Genomic DNA, 16,791 nt, shown 5'->3' with positions numbered 1-16,791 from the left:
ATAAAACACATCTATCTAAGTGCACTTTACCTCCCAACCATCAATAGCATCATTAGACCATTATGGGCCCTAGCCATCCCCCGTATATAACATCCCAAGCCATGAAAGAGATCATGGGTACTATCATAATAGGGATGCCACTCGTAAAGCATGATACAACATACGCATAAAGAAATTTAACATGCAAAAATAAAGAATAAGATGATCCTACAAAGTGGATAACATCATCTATCACATGCTAATTATTGATATAAAGAAACATGTCAGTAAATAACATCCATCATATAATATATAATGTCCATGAATAGAATGAAGGTAAATGCCAACAAAGAATGCACTAGAGGAGATAGTCTCAAGTCCCAAATAGGGTATCAAATCACATAACAAAAATACTCTTTAAATCCAAGAATCTTAAAAGTATACTAACTCAAAGGTTGTAACACATAGATCGACATCTAGACACAAAGGCACAACAAAGACATGTAGGAAATCTACTATGAAAGTTGGAAAGTGTCATCACAAAAGTCATGTAGAAGTTAGCTTGGCAGTTAGCTTAGGACTCTAGGGTACCTAGTGATCCCTGCAGCCACTAGTATCCTCTCGTACTGCCAAAGCATGCTATGGAATGCAAGGTCGTAACCAAGTGTTCTCTCCACCCTAGTCTATACTAGCACTTGAGGCATGGGCGAGAACATACAATTATCTTAGTAGGTTCATTTAATTCCCATTGAGTGTAATTTTTTCACTTATTAATACAACTTACAATGGGTTTTCCTCTGGTAGCCTCTTAGTGCCCTGACCCCATTGCAAGCAACTTCCCAACACTACACAAAGATAACCTACCTTAAGCTCATGAAATCACAAATAAAAGAATCATAGTAAAATCACCTCAGTCCTATACAAGTGATTAGAAAGCATCAAAAAATAATCCACAATATCACATCAGTTCTCCATGAGAAATTGAAAAGCATCAAATAATAAATCACGATTTCCATCAGTTCTCAAAAAGCAATTAGAAAATATCTCAAAGTAAATCACAATACCCATTGGTTCTCAACGAGAAATTGAAAAGTATCCCAATAATTGTTAGAATCTGAAAAGATTAACAACCCAGAAAACTAGTTTAAAGAGTAAATATCTAAACTATGAATGCAAATGATACAAAATCAAAATAGCATCATAGAGTTAGTCTCCAAGAGAGTAATGCAAATGCTGGAAGCAAAATAGCATTAAGAGGATGCAAAAACAAGAGATGCAAATACAAGCCAGGTAGCACGCTTATATAGGCTAGGAAGAGGGAGGAGGTGACAACACCAACCAATGAGGAGCAACCATCTATCAAACTAAAGATAGCAAAGTATCTTCCCAAGATAGCTAATGGATACTCACATATAGGAAGGTGACACCTCACAACCATTCACCTAATAAGACATGCTTTATTAACCTAAGCGAGATTATTAAAAATGTAGGAAAAACCTAGCAAAATAGGAAAAATAAAAAACTACACTAACAAAAATAATACTAATCGAAGACTCCAAAATGGTCAAGTCAAAACATGTCACAAGATGACACCATCAAGATTAAAAAAACACTTCAGTCGAATCAAGGCGATTGGAAAGTAATCCAAGTATAACTTATCAATGACTCAAAAATAGTTAAGTGTCTCATATACATACTCCTCATCTCTGCACAAGAAAATTGGAAAGTAATAAAAATCAATAATTTCATACACATCATAGAGCATGCCATTGCATTACCATGGTTGGGTATTTAAAATATTGAGACCAAATAACATCAACATTCCATCACATCTCATAACCCCCAAGCCTGTAGTACATGTCCTATGACTGGTCAACAATCTAGCCAACCCTATAACCCCAAAACATGAATAGCATAAAGAAACAAGATACAAACACATATTTTCGTTTACTTTTGAAATAACATGGTTAAGCCAAATATGAGGTTTTAGTTTTCATTTCAAGTATATTTTAAGTGTATAAGATACTCCATTTAATCTCCATGTCAAACCATTAATTTATTTGAATAAAAACATAGAATTATTTCCCATTATTTTAAAACAATTTCCTAAAATAATTAGAAGATAATTATTTACTTATTTCAATCATTAAACTAGTTCCCATTGACTTTTAATAAAATCATTCACATTATTTTACTGAAATCAATGTTACTAATGATTAAATTAAACTCCCTTAATTTTAAGAAGTGTCTCCCATTATTCAATAATTAAAGTAAATTAAATATGATTTAGTTAACCATTATGAAAATATAAAATAATTAAATCTTAATTAATTTTTTAAATTTAATAAACATTTAATAAATTTTATTTAAAAATATAATATTAGTCTTCCATTGATTCTTAAATCACTCAATAAATTTTAAATCAAGGAAGCTTCTAGAGTAAGCTAGAAAGTGCTAAGAGATAAGTGTGACAACTAAGTATATATCCATATAAAGGTGGAATCTCCGTAATCAAGGTGGGAGGATAAGTATGACTTAAGTAGGAACAAACTCCCATGTTCTCAACAACTTCTCACAAAATTCTAGATGACAACTAAAGTCTAAATGCATGCTTCTTGCCATATAAAATATCTCTTTTAATTAATTTATTATATTTTAATTTCATGCATAAGCTTTATGCAATTAATTAAAATAACTTTATTAAATTTATATTTTCTTTCTCTAGTTAACTATGAGATGTTTTAATAATATATTTATTGATTCAACTAATATTATTATTTAGAGTTTATTATTTAAAATTAAAGTCTTAAATAATCATTATTAATTTAAATAAATATATTTATGCCTAAATTAGAACTAAAAATTTATCTTTAAGTGGAAATATGAAGGATGGATACAACGTATGCATTTTTAAAAATTAATTAATTAATTCTCTCTAAGAAGATTTTTCATTAACATTCAAATCCCTTCGCGGTAAATTTCTCATTCCCTAAGCTACTGGAAGAGGGTTATACAGGTCTTATGATTTTTTCCAATAAAAAAAAGATTTTATATTCATAATAGGAATGCATATTACTGAAAACATTTGTCACAAGAATTCTTCATAAAACATTCAACAGACACAATGAAGATAGAGAAGAGTTTATCAAAATATGCAAATGTCATGAGCATCTACCTGGACACTGATGCTAATTTGCTACGCCTCAAAAAACTTTAGAGAAAAATTCCTCCTCTCAGAACCTTCGCTATTCCAAAAAATTCCTTCCTTCTCCAAAATTTGCGGCACAAGCACACAGTAAGCCAAAGAGTAAGATCAATATGAATGCTCATTATTATTAGCTGCATGTGGAAGCCCTCCCCTTACACACTAGGAGTGCTAAAGTATAAAGATCTCTCAAGAAGCACCTAGAATGTCTCTAGAAACAACCAAGAGATAAGATAAGCATTGACAACTAAGCACAAGCCTTATCCAACCTTCTAGATGAGTGGATAAGAATGAGAAGGTTGTAGACACCATGTGCTCAATTAGTGAGCTAACTCCTATGTTGTAGACAACATGTGCATAAAAGAGGTGCACATACTCCTAGGTGAATAATTATTAAAATAATTCACATTACTTTATTTAATATTCACTTAACTATTTTTAAATTAATTTGTTAATTTTAAACCTCATGCACTTATCATGAGATTTTAATAAATTAATTTCTTTTCCACTTCTGAATTTATTTTCAAAACTTAATTGATAAAATATTTATTAACTTAAATAATAATATTATTTAGCATTTATTTAAAAATAAACTCTAAATATATTATTATTAAATTAAATAAATATTATCACGTTCTAAATTTAAACTTATAACTTTTATCTTCAAATTTAATTCTTTTTATTTAATTAATTTTACAATTAATAAAATAAAATAAAATATTAAAATATCATAATAATTTTCCATTAAATCAAATCATTAGTTAAATCTTTTAATTAGACTTATTAATTGAAAATACACCAAGAAAGAGTTCAACAATAATAACAAAAATGCGAACTAGGGTAGGCACTACAAAAACACAAGATATGCAATATATATATCCAACTTATAAAAAACTAGGATTAGATATGAAAATATAATTTTGAAAAGCGATAATGACCAGTAAATAACCCAAATGAAAGCTCACATCATGCATTGATCCATATGAAAATTAAATGCAAGCTATTCATTAAATGCCCTTTTTTGAATATTGATTTTTGACCTAGTTGACATGATTGGGCCTATATGATATGAATTTGGATCCAAAACCCTAAATGTAGAAAAGATACCCCTCTCAAAAATTAGAGAGCTTTCCAAAACTTTTAGAATTTTTAAAAGATCTTTTCATTTGTGTCCTACGTAGCCATTTTGTCAAAACAAACAAATTTTTTCAAATCAAATTAGTGAGCCATAATATGATCTGTAAAATCAAAATACAAAGAACCAACCCTATTTAAAGTTTAGATGCCTTTCCAAAAATGTAGAATTTTCTTTTAAAAAATTATAATTTGTTACCTAAAGCATTTTTTATGAAACATCAAGAAATTTTTTTAAAAAATTGAAACTACCTCAAAAAATAATGAAAATTTCACTATACCTTCTATGATATGTCACCACCCTACAAAAAAAATTAGACCAACAAACCAAGCCATTTGGAAAATAGATCAAATATTTAGATCTAGGGTTTTTGGTCTCCAAAAAATCTCCATAAGGGGGGTTAACTCCGAAAATATCTAAACTAGAAAGTAAAGGTGGATTTTACTACAGTAGGCACCAAAATGTATGCGTAAAATGAGAGTACACTTCTATGAGTCATTATATCCAAGATTTCTCAAGAATGAGGTCTCAAATGGTGGCTCATAGCACTTTATTCACGGAGTACAAGGGTTTGTGATGGAGGCCCTTGGTTTGACCTAGTTTGTACCCATGCAAGTACACCATGAAATAAGAGATTGAAGGATCAAAATATGAACACAAATGAAGATGCAAACTAATCTAAATGATAACAATGTAAAAAAATTCCAAAAAGGAAACCTAATCTATGAAAGGAAATAATAATGCAATATTAATCAAAGAAAAAAAATATGGATCTAAGCTAATATGATTTAAATTCAAGGATGGATGATGATGATGGAAGACATGTATGCATGAGAGAAGAAGGCAAGAATATAGAAGTTCTCCACTAAAATATTTAATGCCCAAACTCCTCCAAGAATTGCTTTCCAAACCTACAGCATAACAAGAACATAATTGTGGGTGCCAAAAATGAGAAGATGACTCTCCCTTATAAAGAAGAATGTGGTGGTGGGAGGCTTAATAGAACTAATATGGGATAACAGAGTTTGATCCATGTGAGACAAAATTCCACCAATGAGAAAAGAGGAGGAAAATTAAATGATGAAAACAAAAAAGATTTTTTTTAATTTTAATTTTTTTAATTTCCTTTTTTCACATGATTTTTTTTTGATAGGTAAAAGGAAAAAGGCTAGGCTATTTAATTAATTAAAAGAGGGATATTCTTTTAATTCAAAGATGATTTTATTAAATTAAAAGTCGGCAAGTTCTTTTAGTTAAATAGGAAATGTTTAATTAAATTAAAAGAGAGTTTTTCTCTTAATTAATTATTTAATTAAAAGAGAAGTTGTCTTTTAATTAAATATGGCTTAGGATAAAATGATCAAACCTTTAGTAAATATTGAAATAATTAAATTAATTATAATTTGATTAAATAAATTTATTTGAAATGATTTAATAAAATATTGCAAACCATTGATTCAGGAAATTTGATAAATTGAATAATGGGGGTCCATAGTCTAGGCGATCATTTTAGGGTGCATAAAATTATAACCATTCTTCAAGGATTAATGATTCTTCTTCAATGATGTAATTTGATATTTTGTCAAAGCACTATCACTACTCTTGACAAAAAGTATGCACTTCTTATAAGGGTTATTTCACTACTTTCAAGAGGATCAATATTCACCAGACTAGTGCTTGTTTTACCAAATTTAGATCAATGTTCTTAAAGGGGTGATGACTTCTCTTCAATCCAATGATTATTGTATAAGATTAGCTACTTCTCCTCATAGAATATTCACTATTTCTCAGGGATACATTAACTATAAGAGGATGTTGCTATTGTTATTAGAGTCAACAAAGACAATGTTGCTCTTTAGGATCTAGCAATTGTCTTGTCAAATATATAACTGCTCTATCAGATATAGTGTACCGAGATCAGTAATTATTAAAGGATTTAAAAGAATGTAGTCATAAAAATATCAAAGTATACAACAGACATTGAACCAACTCAAACCTTAAAGGTAGACAGAAATTAGTTTTGAGGTGAGACAATCGAAGAATAGTCAACACTTCATAATGTTTAAGGAATAAGTGATCATACCCTCTTTATCTAGTGAGATAGTCATCCATGACCATTTTAAGGAAAATGCAATATCACAAATTTGTTGGAAATAATATAAAATTGCTAACTTATTGACAGGGGAGGAGTGAATCAGTAACTTTAAAAACTTTTCTTATATTCAACACTTAACAATATAAATCATTCACCATTGACTCATCTACTTTATTGCATACATAAGAAAATGAAAGATAAACATTCATAACAAATGAAACATAGAGTTTGGTGACCTAGAAACCTTCCAAATAGAAAGAAAAATTGGGGTGGGATAATATCCACAAAACTTCACTACTGCAACATAAAGTTGGCCAGTTAAGGCTTACATTAACCACTTTTGGTAATCTACTCTGTTAGGAGAAAATAGGAATGCAAGGTCCACCTTGTTAGAGGATTTACAAACATACAATGAAGTATGCACTCTATTAAGAAATTTAAGCAAAGACTTTTAAGTCTACCCTCTTAAAGGATTTAGGACTGATTCACCTATTAGGATGAAATAGAGGATTTGACTTAGAACTTGATTTGTTGATTAGATCCTTGAAGTACTGATCACCTCATGTGATAGATAAAGCTTTTCTACTCTTGATTTGATCTTGCTGAATTCCTTACTTTGCTACTGATACTTGTTCACATGCATTCATACACCTCTTACATTCATTCATTCATTCATTCATAATACTTGTCCATATTGGTATAATATTACATATTTATCCCACTCCAATTCTTACAATTACAAGGTCAACTAAAACACAAGTAAAAATAATATTACTGAGTTGGCCCAATAGTAGACAACATGAGTTCTATAAGCTAACTTGGTGACCTTTTGATACATGGCATCCACTACATTACTTTGCATTGTCATGCACTTGCTAGAAGTAGAGGTTCGGTCCATACTAATCACACAATGTAACTTTGAACTCGGTGACCATTGGAGACTCGGTAGATATAGTATCACTTAGTAGATATTGAATACTATGTTTACCCTAATACACTCAATAAGCACTACTCTTTGATCACTTGGTTTACACTGGCTTCTCATCACACAGACTATTTCCTTGATATACACTATGAAGCTCAGTGATAACTGCTAGAGTTCACACTATCTGTATTCACTCAGTAGCCTCTAAAATTCTTGGTGTGAATTTGAAATTGAATGATGAGCTTGATAGCCTTTCAGAATTGAATAAGTTTTTTCACTAATGGAAAACATAACTTAATGCCAATGATCTCCCCCTTTGTCATTAGTGACAAAAACACTTATAAGCCAAGACTTATGTACACTAACATATTGAATTTTGATTTTTCAAAATTTGTCTTTGTAATACTATTGTAAATACATTTACATATATCTCCCCTATACATAAGACATGACATATATACATAGACACTTGGCATACTTATATATATAGTCTTTCAATCTTTTATTCTATACATATAACTCTGTTCTCTCCTTTGTCAAAACACAAAATATCTCTTATTCTATTCTATCTCCCCCTTAGTCTATTCTCATCTCCCCCATTTTGACAACAATGCTAAAGGGCTATACAAGCTTAATATGCAGAGACACCAAAATGAGAGAGAAAGTCAGAGTGTAGCTTGAGAATAAGAGAAAGTGTCTTATCTTGATTATCTTGCAAAATTTTTAGGTATGGAGAGCTACCTAAACTTCTACTGAAAGTTGGATCATATTATTATCTTGGACAATTGATTTTGAATATACAATGTGTTTCTACATTGTGTCCATCACTGGCAGGATCATGTTTTGGATGTTTATCAATATAGATCTGATCCTTGCTTCTTCTCTCCAAAGTTCTTTCTACATGTCTAAAAGATATCTCACCTTGATGTGATATATTGAGCTTGAACTAGGGTCAAGCTGCAATCTTTGAGCACTAGCTTTCATATCCTCATAAATCTTATTTAATTTCTCCTTAATTTCCTTGGTAAACTCGGTGACATCACATAACTTGGCAAAAAGTGATGTTACATTAGTAATAGAATTTTCAATATCAGCCAAAACTAAAGATAATTCTACCTTATTTATGCCAATGTGTTGAGAAATGTGTTCAAGCACTTTATTGTCAAACTTCTTCTCTCCCTTTTCAATTAGTTTTTCTTGTTTGGTAGAATCTTCATTAAATTTTTGCATTGCCTCTTCTAACTATAGAAAAATGTGTTGAGATGAATCCACATGAACACATATAGCCTTTTTCATGATATTCTTTTCACTTTCTATGATCATGTACTCCCTATCTTGTTCTTCTCTTAGTTGATTTTGCCTTGCCTTCTTTTCCAAGAGTTGACTGATCAGTCTCATTTCATCCACTGTAGTAGTGTTGAAGTCTATCTTGGGAATCTCAATTTATTTATCCAAGTCCATGTCTTCATCATTTTATTTCCTAGTAATTAGAAATTTTAGAGGTGTCTTGGGTTCTACTTCAGATAGTACTACCTTGAACTTAGGAATAGAGACAATTGTAGAGATAGTAAGGCTTGCAGAGAAAATTGGAATAGGAACAACTGAAGACATACTAATAGAAGTGCTAACTGAATCAAAAACTAAAGTGCTTCTGAAAGTTGAAGTAATAACTAGACGAATAATTACTAAATTATTTACAATTGATGAATTGACCTAAAAAAAATAGATGCAATCAATGCTATTGTAGGCAAGATTGTAGAATAGGGTGTTGACCTTACTATACAAGCTGTCGATGATGTTGATATACCTGACTCGGTAGCTAAAGAAGAGGAGGGTTACATCTTGATAGATGAAGTGTTTGACACTTCCATTAATGATGCTTGGAGTTGATAAAAAGCAAAGAGTGATTGAGCATGTGTTGTAGCTGTTGTGCTCACAACCACACTTGCCAAAGCTATCTCTACTGAAGATATTGTAGATTTTCATGGAGAGTGAGGAAGGGAAGTAATGAATTTTATAGCAATCCTCATTGGATCACCCTCTTATTCTTCCTTCTTGTCTTCCTCCTCAGCTTCTTCCTCCTCTTCTTCTCTATCCTTTATCAGATCTTGATATTTCTTAGCAGTGATTGTGATAAAAGGTGTGTTATCTTCTTCATTATCCTCATCCTTGTCATTTTCATCATCCATGATCTCCATTGGATCTTCTATAGGCTTATGAAGATGGTAAACATCTCTCCATACATTAGTGGAATTTTTCATAATAGATTCAACATTCTTCATCAAAATAAGACATGTGTTGAACTTTAAAATCATCTCGTGTTTATTTTCCTTTAATGCCTTCTACACCTCTACCTCTTTCAGGTTGGGTAACAACTATTTTAAGGTTTATTCAAATATGTCTTTAATAGTTTGGATGATTTTGTCCCATCTGACATTGATTTTTTCTAGTAGCACTGCTAGCACTTGTTTACAAAAATTATCAAGAGAGATTTTCCATGTACCTAACTTCTCCATGATTAGATCCTCAATTTCCTTTTGCTCTATTGGAGTCCTTGTCTCATATTTTAGTGCTTTCAAGTTGTGTATACCAACACCTATCCTTAATTATTTTAATCTCTCTTCATATGTTGGTGGAGGTTGGTAAAACTCAACTCCAATGACATCTTTACCTCCTTTCTTCTTGGATCTAAATATAGCAGTAGAGGGTTTAGGAGGCTTGGTGATGATCAGCTTACCTTTCTTTTAGACTGGCTCTTCCTCTTTTTTAGATTCTTTCTCTTCCTCATCTTCTCCTTTACCCTCGGTAAGCATAAGAGGAGTCTCTACAATTTTTAATTTGGCAACCCTCTTGTTACCTTTACTAAGAGCTTGAGGAATCTTGATAACCACCTCAATTCTACTCTTAGCCTCATCATATGTTCCAAATATAGGAAGCTTTGGATCAACTAGCTCGTTAACTAGGGCTTTAATGATATCTCTAGTTTCATCAATATTAACCTCATATGGAAGAGGTTTCACCCATGCCACTCTGGGTCTGACTACCTGGATATACACTTTATCACAGTCAACTATGAAACAAACATCATCTTTATAATCTTCAACAAATTTGGGGGGAATCTAGAACTTGTTTTTCATCTTTTCCTTAAACACTTCAAAGTAGTTATCCATAACTCTTTCAAAGTTCTCACCCATTTCTACAATAAATTCATTGATTTGATACAAAATTGGAGTGTCTTTCCTCCATACAATAGAACCTTTTGATGGGAAAAAAATTTGTACATAGAAGAAAAGACATGTTAGTAATGAACCAAATTTGCATGGGTTGTTCTTGTATCACCTGATGTTGTCCATGTTTTTGTTTAATTTTTTCAACAGCAAGTCTGATAGATCAAATTCCAAGTTTTTCTTCACAACCTTGTATGACAAATCAATAGCCTCACATGACACACTATTATATCAGCTAAAGCTGTAAATCTTATGTGCAATAATATGAATGCCAAACTTAAGCTCTACATCTGATACATTATTAATCTTTAGACCTCTTCTATCCCACTTGGCTAGGGTTTTCTTTTGAAGTTCATCCTAGCCTATAGTTTTGGTGGTTTTCACTTTGTTGAGGAGTGGGAGAAGCTTGATCTTATGAATCATCTTCTTTGTGATCAAAATAGGTTGTTCTAACCATAATTGACCATTATGTACATGGCTTAGAATATACCTAATCTTCTTCACTCGAAAGTTCATTAGCAGATGTGAAATGTGGGTTAATCCTTTGACGTCTAAATGTTTGTGCTAAGGCTTTAAAGACCCATTGACACACATTTTGACTAAGGAACTATCCATTTCTAGGGTTCTTATTTCTTGCACAGTACATTTGAAATGAGTACAAATGTCATTAATGAGGGCTACCTTCGGAGGAATCTGTGATTGAGCTCTGTGAGGGTCAAGTGATTCCACAATTGTTGGTACTAGCTTGAAGTTATGTGCCTTCCACTCCACACCATTAACCAACATCCTAGAACCTTTCTTTGTCTTGTTGCTACTACCACTTCTAGATGCCATGGTTTCTCAATAAATTAGAAAATTCTTGAAAGATCTTGCTGTAAATTCACTTCGAGATTGCTTGAATGCACTGAAAATCACTCTACTTTATGTATACTAGAAAAATGAAGTCAAATTCTACCCTTTTGATGAAAATTTTCAATTAATTCTTGGTGTCATAATGACATAGTATGTGACAGACTGTCATCCACTGACTAAGCTCGGTAAAGGTTTACAACTCAACAATCGAAGATAACTTTATTACTCCCATTCTCACTAGGTAGAGTCTATGAAAAACCTTTCTCGATAGAGTCTGATCTCACTTGATGAATGTTGAATTCTTGTGATCCCTTTGTATCTAAAATACTGATGGGATCTTTCACTTCTTTTCATTGGAACTACTTATGATATGCCTTTGTTAATACAGTTCCAGTTCTTACTTAAGAACTTAATTTGAAGTAATGATGGAGTCACCCACTTCTTGAGTGACTTCATCACCATTATTTGACATTGTTTCCTTGGTAGATTTAGGAATCTACTATTGTCTCATCTGTTTCCTAATATTGTCCACTCTTGCTTTCTTTTCATTTTCAACTTTTCCAATATTCATGCAACTTTTGGCTATATGACCAAGTTCAGTACATGTGTAACATCTTATTGTGGTATCCTTCTTTCTTAATTGATGCCTTGCACAATTTTATGCCAATGTGTCCATATTCTTGACAATAATGACATTTGCATCAAGTATTGTAGTCCTAACTAAATATTGCCTTTACAAGTTATTCAGCTAGATTGAATGGTTTTAATCTACATTTAGAAGCTTTGTGACCTTGTCTCTTGCATTTATGACATTTGCCTTCAAATTTTGGTTTCTTCTTTCATTTGTTAGCCTTGTGACCATGTTGATTATAGTTGTCATTGCTAAATAATATTATTATTTAAGTTAATAAATAATTTATCAATTAAGTTTTGAAAATAGATTTAGAAGTGGAAAAGAAATTAATTTATTCAAAAATTCACGATAAGTGCAAGAGATTTAAAATTAATGAATTAATTTAAAAAGAGTTAAGTGAATATTAAATAAGGTAATGTAAATTATTTCAATAATTATTCACCTAGGATTATGTGCACCTATTTTATGCATGTTTTGTCTACAACACAGGAGTTAGCACACTAATTGAGCACATGGTATCTACAACATTCTCATTCTTATGCACTCCTACCAAGGGATCCAAAAGAATTAACCTAATATTTTACTAAGTTTACCAAACATTTTTTTTTGAAACATGAAAGATAAACCATTCACATTAAACACATAGTAGTAGAAGCAATAAAATACAAACAACATTTGTATGATTCCATATTGGTATGATATTACATATTTATACCATTCCAATTTTTATAATTACAAGGTTTGCTAAAACACAAGTTAAAAAAATATTACTGAGTCGGCCCAATAGTAGACAACTTGGATTTTGTAAGTTGACTTGGTGACCTTTTGATACATGGTGTCCACTACATTACTTGACATCATCATGCACTCAGTAGAAGTAGACACTCGATCCATACTAATAACACAACACAGCTTCAAACTCAGTGACCATTGGAGACTCGGTAGATGTAGTGTCACTCAATAGATACTGAATATTGTGTTTACCCTACTGCACTCAATAAGCACTACTCTTCAATCACTTGGTTTACACTAGCTTCTCATCACACAAACTATTTGCTTGATAGACAGTACAAACCTCGATGATAACTGCTGGAGTTCACACTATATGTATTCACTCAGTAGCCTTTGCAATGCTTGGTGTGAACAAGAAATTGATTGATGATCTCAATAGCCTTTTAGAATTGAATAAGTGTTGTCACTAATGGAAAACATAACTTAATTCCAACAAATTTTTCTTGCTGGGAAAAAATATATTATACTTATTGTTTGCATTTGTCACTGTCAAAAGGCACAAAGATATTGGTGATTTGTGCTCATTATCCAAATCACTACGATGAATAAGAGGATAATGATGTTAAATAAAAATGGATCTGCATAAAAAGACCCAAGTACAAGGAAGGTCTAGAGTCTTGTGAGTTAAATGATGAATTCAAAGTTTAATGAGAAGTGAAGGAAAGCCTCACATTTTATCAAATAAACCATATTACAGTGAAGTCACATCATCCAAGAAGCAATACAATAGCGTATATTCTTGACTTAGAGAAGTCCTTATCAAGAACTCAATCTAAAAGGGTGGTATGAACTTCAACTAGTGGAAGATCATCTAGGAGTAGATTAAAAAACATCAATGTGATATCAAGGGCACTAAACATAAGGCCTTGAAATCAAGTTTCAAGATGACAATTGACAATCACTTAGAAGAGGAAAAAATGGCAAAGAACTGAGCATCCAAAATCTAAAAGGGTCAAAATTTTCAAAGCCTCAACATATCATTACAAGAGAGGATAAAATTAGAGTGTTATGAAGAGTAACTATAACACAAACCCATCCCATCAAATTGTTATTGTTGAGAATCAAAGGAAAAGGAGCAGTCACAATAAGTTCACTATGGAGTAGATAGAAAAAGTAGTATAGTAGTATTATTTCAATCACCCAAAAGCTAGGAGTGTAAATTTTAGACAAGTATCATAATATTCATGCAATTGAGAGATTGCTAAAATAAGAAGGCAACTCCCTGATTTCAAAAAAATTAGTCAAAATCTGTTTCTCTAATTGAGAAGCTCAATCAGCCTATGGACTCTAATGTTGAATTAAAAAGTGTAGGATCATCAATGAATTGTAATTTTCATGACAAGAGAGTAGTACAAGAGGTTATTTTCCAAATTTTGATGATGCATTAGTAGTGTAATTTTGAATTTCAAAAGAGAAGTATGCATTGCAAATGCCTAGTGTTTGATCTCAAAAGAGAGACATACATTTCCTAATTTGATGTTGAAGATTATAGCTGATTACGAGCTATAAAATCAATCCATTCAATCACACTCATCCAGTCATCTTCAACCAAGAGAGATAATTGAGAGATTAGATCCAGTCGGTCAAAGTTTCAAATGACAAGCTTTTTCTGAATAAAAAGTATCTCCATGTCTCATTTTTAGTTAGTTCTTTCTTTCTTTCTTTCTATGCATATAGAAAAAATATTGTCATGTAACTCTATTTTTCAAATTTTCAATCATATGCGACCTGTAATGTAATCATAATTCCTTAATGATTAATAGAAACAACAAGTGTTCATTCTCAATCCTCTTGTTCCTTATTGTTTTTTTAGATATGCATTTGAAATATTTACTAAATTCTTCATTATAAGAAATGTTGAGCAATATATTGTATACTTAGTGTAGGTAATCTATTGTGTTTAAGTATTTATGAATATTTTGAAGTTGTAAAATAATGTTTCCTTAATACAATTAGTAGACTACAAAACCTTCATATGAAAAAATTATGCACTTGATGTTGTTGATTGATTTGCGAAAGGTCTAAGCTTTGTTGAATTGTATTATGAGTTAAATTAGCAATTTCAATTTTAGATCTTGGTGTATCACCTTCTATTAGCAGTAAGTTTTAGTTTCAAGCTATATCTCTATCCATTTTTTCCATGAAGTTTCATAATTTCTAGAAGGTCTTCAAGGGAGCTAACTCTCTCTAGAGGTCCCCTCTCATCACAGGTCACTAACAACTTGAGGCTAGTTTCTTTTTTTACAAGACACTTGGGTTTAGGCTTAAGATGCAGTACTTCATAACAATACTAATGTTTTAGATTGTTAACATCAAAATAAAAGAAGGAAACAACAAGGTAAAAGCACAAACCTATGTCACCCTTTTGTAAAAGAAAAGACTAACAAAATTATAACTATTCACCTTCAATGACATAAAATTGGTATTATTGTTTTGAATTTATAAATGATGTAAACTAATGAAATGTGTAGAAATGGATAAATTTTAGGATTATAATTTTTAATAATTATTTGGAAAAGAATTGTTATCATTTCCTTTTTTTTTAAAGATAATTTATTAGTTACTGAAAAATGCTAAAAATTAGGGGTCTACTTTCCGCCACAAAGTGACTCTATTATAGATAAGGTATATAGCTAGAACAATCCAGAAAAAATAAAATTCTTTAAGCCTATGGGTATGTGCATGGTCATGGTCAATCAAACTATGCTCTTAAGTGGCAATAAAAAAAAAAAAAATCATGGTTATGTCAACTTGAAGTGCAATGTTCTACTTGTTATTAACTTTATATCAAAAAGTTGAGAGAAAAGAATATTTAGAAAATTGAATCTAGTTTCTAAACTACTAGGACTTATCTCAAAAAAATAAAAATTGATTAGTCAAAATTTTGAATTTTAATGCAATATTACAAAAATTTCAGAACAAAAATAAGAAGTAGACGTATGTCTGACCACCTTAATCAAAATCAAATGATAACATTTTTTAATAATATTCTAGATATAAGTAGTAGACTCATGCTTGGATGCGACACATATTTTTGAGTATTTTTATTATAAATAAATAATAAATAATTAATTTTTGACTTTATTATTTTTGGAATAAAAAAATTCTCATGTCTAACCACCTTAACTAATTCAAAACTCTACAAAATTCAATTTTTCATTTGTTTTCCTTATAATAGAAGAAGCATAGAATGTGATGCATCTTTTGGATTTAAAAAATATTGTACCATTTGAAAGTTATAGTGGTTTTTCAAGTAGTGTGTTAGTCAACACTTTATATGTAACTCCATTAGAAAATAAGTAATTATTACTCACTAAACTAATAATTTGACAACCCTTACATTTATAGAAATATAAGAACATTATTAAAAAACCCTTTTCATTTCATCAAATTTTGGTGAAAAAAAAGTCATCTGCTACATGTTTGAAGTAAAAATCAGATAAAAATAGGCCAAAAGCACATTTTAAGGATGTTTTTAAAGTTGACCATATAGGTTTCATATCAAAAGATATAGTAAACCTTATAAAGATATTAATTATTTCCATTTAGTATCATGGTGGGTAGAAAAAAAGTTGGAATAGATTTTGAAATGGTTTGAGATATTTCAGAACTATGGATTTTTCAAATCACCACTTTTTGGCACACAATGATCCTGCACATACCCCTATATTTTCTCTTTTATAATTATTCAACTTTCAACTTACTTGAAATTGATGATTTCCATCTCCCGCTACATTCTCCAAAACAAATCTATTCTAACTAGGAGAAAAAATATACATTCTAGAAGAGGACTCTCTCCTCTAGAATATCATATAATTTTTAATTTTTTGATATAATTTAATATTTTTTCTTTCTCAAAACCAACATTTTTTTTAGTGTTAAAAAACATGCTTGTAGAATTTTTTAATTATAGTATACTATATCTAATTAGAACACTATAAACTCTA

This window comes from Cupressus sempervirens, chromosome 1, assembly GCF_028749045.1.
Source record: "Cupressus sempervirens isolate cs-2001-9-10 chromosome 1, ASM2874904v1, whole genome shotgun sequence".
Lineage (NCBI taxonomy): Eukaryota > Viridiplantae > Streptophyta > Pinopsida > Cupressales > Cupressaceae > Cupressus > Cupressus sempervirens.
This window is presented reverse-complemented; position numbering follows the sequence as displayed.